General features: G+C 42.4%; 1 long non-coding RNA gene across 1 annotated transcript in view; it reads right to left on the bottom strand.

The window, feature by feature from the left end:
- Positions 1–1,975: 1,975 nt before the first annotated feature.
- LOC116685879 (uncharacterized) overlaps positions 1,976–8,310 on the bottom strand; it is a 6,763-nt gene continuing 428 nt past the window's right edge. Inside the window, exons 2-3 of the long non-coding RNA XR_004331077.1 lie at positions 6,423–6,430; positions 1,976–1,985 (exon numbers count right to left, since the gene is read on the bottom strand). This is a non-coding gene — a long non-coding RNA (uncharacterized LOC116685879). The remainder of the gene's footprint in view (positions 1,986–6,422; positions 6,431–8,310) is intronic.

Below are 8,310 nucleotides of genomic sequence, written 5' to 3' on the forward strand. Positions count from 1 at the left end.
TCACAGTGCAGGTATTCTGTCCTTCTACAGCGTCTCTAAAACCATGACTCTCCTCCACAGAGTCCAGACCACGTTCACTCAGCCCCTCTATGCTGGACTAAGGCTTTATAGTTTTAGAGTCTCTGCTGAGTTGTGTAAACTGAAGTGAACAGAAGTCATTTAAGGGTTAATAGAGTTTTAACTCTTCGGCATATTTAGTCTCCATGTATGTTGCTGAGAGCTGGTTGTTGTCAATCTGTTTTTAGTCAGTATTTGACATTATTGTTGCTTTTTCTCATGTTTTTTTGCTTTTTGCAACAATTTCATCACTTTATTCAACATTAATTTAACTGTTTTGCTTGTATTGAGGTTTGAGAAGTGATGAGATGTTTTTGTTTGTTGAGAAAATCATTCGGGGAGCCCCAGAAGCTCAAAATGAGCTCAGTTGAGATTGTTGTTTTCACCTTTCATTGTTTAAACAAGACAACATGTTAAAAAAGATCTTTACCCAGATGACCTGTAGATATCAGCTGCTGGTTGTTCTTCATGTACTTCTCCATGTTCTGTATCTGTGTGACAGGAAGATGTCTGGTAAATAGCGGTGTCTTGTAGTCCCATGTTTGAGTCAATATTTCCTCTGTGCACTGACTCAATAAATTTTACACTAGAACTGTGTTTCATTAGAACTCATTATTGCTGAATAAGTTGTTAATGGGGAATGAGATCATGGAGTTTGTTCACCCAGATGCCCACAGTGTAATGTTAATGTGGTTTCTGTATGAAAGGTTACATGTGAGTGGAGGACCAGACCATCAGTGTTCACTTCATTGAATGGACACTGACTGGCCTTCATTCAGACGCAATATGAGCAGTTCATGGCCTATTATAGAAGACAATAGTAGAGTTAAGTATCGTGGGATAGCTGTATTCACATGTAGACCATGTTGAAACGGGGTGAGGGTGACTCACATTACATTGAGAGCAGCAAGACATTGTTGCTGAAAAATGATGTTACAGTGGATTGTGTTTAAACCCACAAGTTTCACATCATTTTTAGTAATATTATCATGCAAAAAATACAGGGACATTTGTTTTTCCAAAGACATGCTTTTATTATCAGAAGTGATGGGGCCAGTAGCCCAGGGGGTTAAGGAAACAAGCTTGGAACCAGGAGGTCGCTAGTTTAATCCCCAGGATAACAGACAGGGGCAGGTCCTGCAATTTGACGTCTATAGGCATTTTCAGTGCAGCACATCTGGCTTTAAGGGGACCACTAGCAGACTCAATGCCACAGCATTATAGATCCTCCATCATGGGCGAAGTTTGTGTAGGATCTATAATGATGTGGTGCATGAGGTTGTCCAGAAGCCTGTTAGCTCAGCGTGGTGAAACAGTAGTTTGCAGCAACCAACCCCGTGTTCTCTGAGGTAAAATGACTGATTTTGTCAAAGGAGTCTGGTGACTTTGGAGAGAGAGAACCTGAAATTTTCAAAGTTAAAGCAATCATCATTCAGAAGAAACCGGCCAAACTATATTAAATATTTTGCAGAATCGTTAACACGTCAGCAGCATTTTAATGATGGTTTGTGGGGAGCTAAATCTATTCCATATATTTCAAAGATTGTAGTACTTTGTAAATTTGTTATTTAAAAAACTAAATCAGTGGTGTGTCTTCCATGTTGTGTGTTTGAATTTTTGGAAACAATATAAAGTTAATTGCAGGACAACTCAGTCATTTATTAACCTGGGGGGCCGTCTCCAGTCCCTCTGATTCTAAGAAGAGTTTACCTCCTAGGTTACCTCCGAGTTTTTAAATCAGAAATGAGCTCTGTTGGAAACAAGAGTTGCTGCATCCCATATCACAAACTTTATCTTTTTACTTTACTACAAACTGCAGCTGCTCTTACAAAGAATGTTTTGTTGTCTGCAGACAACTGGTGCTTACAACAATACTTTCTTGCATACTAATGGTAGTATGGGCCTTGAGACACTTCTGCAGCTCTCAGCTTCTCGTCCAGGAATGAACAAAGCTCGATAACTCCTCCCACACACATGCTGTTTTAAGATCAGAGCTCAGACTAGCTTCACTCAGACAGTGGCAGAGCGAGAGGGAATGGCGCAGAGAGGAGTTCAGCTGGACCGGAAACCTTCTCTTGTTCCATCTGTCTGGATCACTGAGGATCCGGTGACTACTCCCTGTGGACACAGCTACTGCATGAACTGTATTAAAAGCCACTGGGATGGAAGGATGGTAAGGACAGCTACAGCTGTCCTCAGTGCAGGAGACGTTCACACCGAGCCTGTCCTGCTGAAAACACCATTAGCAGATTTAGTGAGAGCTGAGAAGACTGGACTCCAAGCTGCTCCTGCTGATCACTGCTATGCTGGAGCTGAAGATGTGGCCTGTGATGTCTGCACCGGGAGAAACTCAAAGCCATCAAGTCCTGTCTGCAATGTCTGGCTTCTTACTGTGAGAAACACCTTCAGCCTCATTATGAATCAGAGACATTCAAGAAACACAAGCTGGTGGAGCCGTCCAAGAAGCTCCAGGAGAACGTCTGCTTTCGTCATGATGAGGTGATGAAGATGTTCTGCCGTACTGATCAGCAGCTTATCTGTTATCTCTGCTCTGTGGAGGAACAAAAGGCCACGACACAGTCTCAGCTGCAGCAGAGAGAGCTGAGAGGCAGAGAGCTCGAGGGAGTCGACTCACTCCGAGAATCCAGACAGAGAAAGATGTGAACTCTCAACAGCAGGCGGAGGCCATCAATCTCTCTTGCTGATGAAGCAGTGAGGACAGCGAGAAGATCTTCACTGGGCTGATCCGTCTCCTGGAAAAAAGCTCTGATGTGAAGCAGCAGTCAGATCCCAGCAGGAAGGGAAGTGAGTCGAGTCCGGAGCTTCAGAGAAGCTGAGCAGGAGATCACTGACTGAAGAGGAGAACGCTGAGCTGAAGAAGCTCTCACACACAGAGGACACAACCGTTTTCACAACAACACACCCCTCACTGCAACCACTCACCATCCCATCCAGCATCCAGATCCTCTCTCTGAGTCTACTTTGAGACGTACAGCGCGCCTGTCAGAGCTCAGAGATCAACTACGGACAGTCCTGAGAGAAGAGGACAACGTCTACCAACTGACAGGGACTTGAAATGACGTTTTACTGCCTCAACCAGAGCCCAGACAGGAGCTGGATTCTTACAATACACGTAATCCCACTGGATCCAAACACAGCATACACACGCTGTTTTATCTGAGGGGAACAGAAGCAACATTTGAGACAAAACAGTCAATTCTAGTTCACCCAGACATTTCACTGTCTGGTCCCTGAGTAAGAGAGTCTGACTGGACTTTGTACTGGTAGGTAGAGAAGAGGAAAGTTATGTAGCAGTCTCATACAAGAATATCAGCAGAGCTGGGGGAGTCTGATGAATGTGGATTTGGAGCGAAATGACAAATCTTGGGCTTAGATTATACAACAACAGATTACATTTGTCACAATGTCCAAACTCCCGTCTCAGGTCCGTGGTCCTCCAGAGTAGGAGTGTACCTGGATCACAGTGCAGGTATTCTGTCCTTCTACAGCATCTCTGAAACCATGACTCTCCTCCACAGAGTCCAGACCACGTTCACTCAGCCCCTCTATGCTGGACTAGGGTTTTATTGGTATGGAGCCTCTGCTGAGTTGTGTAACCTGAAATGAACAGAAGTCATTTAAGGGTTAATAGAGTTTTAACTCTTTGTCTTATTTAGTCTCCATGTGTGTTGCTGGGAGCTGGTAATTGTCATTCGTTTTTTTGTCAGTATTTGACATTTTTGTTGCTTTTCTCATGTTTTTTTGCTTTTTGCAACATTTTTATCACTTTATTAAACATTATTTTTTTGTTTTTGCTTGTATTGAGGTTTGAGAAGTGATGAGATGTTTGTGTTTGTTGAGAAAATCATTCGGGGAGCCCCAGAAGCTCAAAATGAGCTCGGTCAAGATCTGTTATTTTACCATTGATTATTGAAACTGGACGATATGTTAAAAAATCTTTCCTGAGATGATCTATAGATATCAGATGCTGGTTGTTCTTCATGTACTTCTCCATGTTCTGTATCTGCGGGACAGGAAGATGTCTGGTAAATAGCGGTGTCTTGTAGTCCCATGTTTGAGTCAATATTTCCTCTCTGCACTGACTCAATACATTTTACACTAAATCTAACTGTGTTTCATTAGAACTCATTATTGCTGACATTCTGGGTGATATTCCCCTCTGAAGTGACCATCGTTGACTGGCTCCCTCTCCTTTTGCCTGGTTGTATCTAAGGTCTTTCCTATTTACTGGAGCATTGAACAACATTTACATTGCAAGAACAAGCTCATGTGAAGGGAATGATGGTTCTGGGTATTAGAGAAGCAACAGAGCCATGCAGAGACCTGTGAAGGGGCCGGGGCTCAAAGTTAAAAAGGGGCTCATGGTACCTGATTAAACCACCACAGCGTTAGGACTGTGTATAGCCACAGTATAGAACAGGATACTGATGTTACACTTAAATTATCATGTATTACATAACTGCTACCAAGGAGATATAACAACCTGTCCTAGTATAAAGAACACACAACCAAGTGTAAAAAACAATCTGCCAAAAAAATTCATTTTTTATCCCTTGTGTTTTCCTCGGGTCAAACTTGACCCGTTTACAAGCTTTTTTATATTACAAACATGGATTTCTTTCACCCATATTGCCCCAAAATAACCTGGATACATGCACTAATGTTGTATGGAACCCAGAAAACAATCTTCACAGGTAAATGAATCATTACTTCCACAGAATTGTTTTTATTTTATTTTATTGCATTTAAAAAAAAAAAATTGGTTTTAGACAGTGTCCAAACTGATCGTTGACATCAACCAGTCTGTGATCCACTCAACATCCTCTCATCTTTACAGTTAGTCAAAATAATTCATTATTTCTTCTTTTCTTAACAAAAAAATAGGTATAATGTCATTTAAGTTAGGTTAATTGGCAATAAATGAAACAAAGCGTTGACAAAAGCACAAAAAACATTGAGAAAAAGTTCATTTTAAATTTTACCCCAGAAGGATCCCCAGACTGCATCGTGGCAGATGACGCCATTGACAGACTACTTGTTGAAGCCAAATGCAAACAGCAGATTCACTGGTGAACAGAGCATCTTCACCTACAGGCTGTCTAGACCTCGGGGGGTTGTGGAAACTGCATTTGGAAGTTCCTAGTACGAAGCACACACCACTATGCGTCAAAAACCTCTGTTTAAAAAAAGTTTTCTGACTCAGTGTTTTCCTCAGGTCAAATTTGACCCATTTTAAAAGCTTTTTTATATCACAAATATGGGTTTCTTTCAATCAAATTGGCCCAAAATAACTTGCATACCATCTAGTCCTGGGTCTTCCCCAAGGCCTCCTCCCAGCTGGACATGCCTCGACGACCACCCTAGGGAGCCCCCCAGGAGGCATCCTTACCAGATGCCCAAACCACCTCATGATGATGTGGTCCTCATGATGCCATGAGGACCACAGCTCTCGCTTTGGTCATACAGAGATTGGATGGCCCTGAGAAGGGACCCCCCCTAAGCCCATACTCCTGGAGCACTTCCCACAGTATCTCCCTGTAGTTGGCACACCTCTAGTCCCCCTTGTTGAAGAGGGGAACCACCACCCTGGTGTGCCACTCCCTAGGGACTGCCTCAGACTTCCACAAAATGTTGAAGAGGCGTGTCAACCATGACAACCCCTCCACACCCAGAGCTTTCAGCATTTCAATCTTTGGGGCTTTGCCACTGTGGAGTATTTTAACTACCTCAACAACTTCCACCAGGGAAATTGACAACAATCCCCCATCATCCTCCTGCTCTGCCGCTACCACAGAGGAAGTGTTAGCCTGATTTAGGACTTCCTCAAAGTGCTACTTGCACCGCCCCAGGTCAACAGCATCCCATCTTTACTGTATACAGCTTGTATGGTTCCCCACTTCCCCCTCCTGAGGTGGCGAACGGTTTTCCAGAAGCACCTTGGTGCAGACCAAAAGTTCTTCGCCATGTTTTCTCCGAACTTCTCCCACACCCGCTGCTTTGCCCTTTGTCACCGCTGCAGCCCTTCGGACCTGTCGGTACCTTGCAACTGCCTCCGGAGTCCTCCAGGATAGCATACCCCGGAAAGACTTCTTTTTCAGTCGGACAGCTTCCCTGACCACCAGTGTCTACACGGTGTTCGCGGGTTACCGCCCCTTGAGGCACCGAAGACCACAGCTCTCGGGGCCCCGGGCTCACTCCGGGCAGGGTCACTCCATCTCTTCCTCGGTGACTGACAGGGTTTTTGAATCATTCTTTGTCTGACCCCTCACCTGAGACCACTTTGCCATGGGAGACCCTACCAGGAGCACACAGCTCCAGACAACACGGCCCTCAGGTTCAGGGACACACAAACCTCTCCACCACGATGAGGTGATGGTTCCCAGAGAGGTTGCAAATGCCTGCAAATGTGGCACCAGTTAAAATCGACATAATCAGGCTACCAATTTTATAAAGTTTATTGAAAAGAATCATTGATACAACAAAGACATAATCTACCAAACACAAATTTCCTTTTTTTGTGCAGTTTAGTCTGAGCTCTGATGTAAAACTAACGGCTCCTGCTGAGTTATTCTGTAGGCTATGACTTAAATGTTATGTCTGCTCATGTAAATGTGTGATAAACTACAAAATCTAAATCTAATCTAACCTAAATCTGACAAATCCTATTCCTCTTTCCAATTTCTGGTCCAAAGAATACTATTTAATTATCACACTTATTACTGGTACTACCCTGTAGTTTTATGTTAACATCTAAAATCACATCAAGCACAAATCAGTAAAACAGACAAATAGTAGTACAAAGAAAAAAAAGAATCAATAGGCATTGTTGCATGATTTATCATATGGGCTGTTGATAAGGATCTTATTTAAAGTGACTATTGTCTGAATTTATTAACCTGATGGCAGAAGGATTAAAAGATCGCTATGTAGGCCTTAGTATGCATGTAGCCTCTGATCTAAAAACAACATGTTATCAAGTCTAGCTTCATTCCTAAAAGAGGAGTGCTTGGTGTTGCAATGCCCGTATTATCATTAGTATGCAGAGATTGTTTTTAACATATCGTCCTGTTTTAAAAATTAAAGGTAAAATAAACTAATCCCAACTGAGCTCATTGAGAGCTTCTGGGGCTCCCCGAATGATTTTCTCAACAAACAAACAAAACGTATCACCTCTAAAACTTCAATATAAGCAAAAGAACTCAAATTAATTTACAAAAATGTTTAGTGAAGCAAAGAAATGTCAAAGAAAGTGTTGAAAAATGTTGGTCAAAGCAAAAAATAAGAAAGAAACATCTAAAATATGGAATGTCATAACAACCAACTCTCAGCAGCAGCCATGGAGACTAAATAAGAAATTAAAACTCAGAATTTAACCCTTAAATGACTTCTGTCTACTTTACACAACTCAGCAGAGTCTCCAATAAGACTATAAAGCCTTAGTCCAGCATAGAGGGGCTGAGTGAACGTGGTCTGGACTCTGTGGAGGAGAGTCATGGTTCCAGAGACGCTGTAGAAGGAGAGAATACCTGCACTGTGATCCAGGTACACTCCTACTCTGGAGGACCCAGGACCTGGGACGGGAGTTTGGACATTGTTGGACCAAAATGTATAACTGTGTTGTTACAATATAACGCCCAAGATTTGTCATTTCGTTCAAATCCACATTCACCCCCCCCCATACTCTATATTGTCTTTATAATAGGCCTATGAACTGTCTTTGGAAAAAACAAATGTCCCTGTATTTTTTGCATGAAATATTACTAAAAATGAGGTGAAACTTGTGGGTTTAAAACACAATCCACTGTAACATCATTTTGCAGCAACAATGTCTTGTGCTCTCATGTAATGTGAGTCACCCTCACCCGTTTCAACATGGTCTACATGTGAATTCAGCTATCCACGATCACTTTAACTCTTACTATTGTCTTCTCTACTAGCACTGAATGCTATTTGCGTCTGAATGAAGGCAGTCAGTGTCCATTCAAGAAGTGACAACTGATGGTCTGGTCCTCCATCACACCGTAACCTTTCATACAGAAACCACATTAACATTACACTGTGGGCAACTGGGTGAACAAACTCCATGATCTCATTCCCCATTAACAATTTATTCAACAATAATGAGTTCTAATGAAACACAGTTAGTTTTAGTGTAATATTTATTGAGTCAGTGCACAGAGGAAGTATTGACTCAAACATGAGATTACAAGACACCGCTATTTACCAGACATC

This window comes from Etheostoma spectabile, chromosome 3, assembly GCF_008692095.1.
Source record: "Etheostoma spectabile isolate EspeVRDwgs_2016 chromosome 3, UIUC_Espe_1.0, whole genome shotgun sequence".
Taxonomy (NCBI): domain Eukaryota; kingdom Metazoa; phylum Chordata; class Actinopteri; order Perciformes; family Percidae; genus Etheostoma; species Etheostoma spectabile.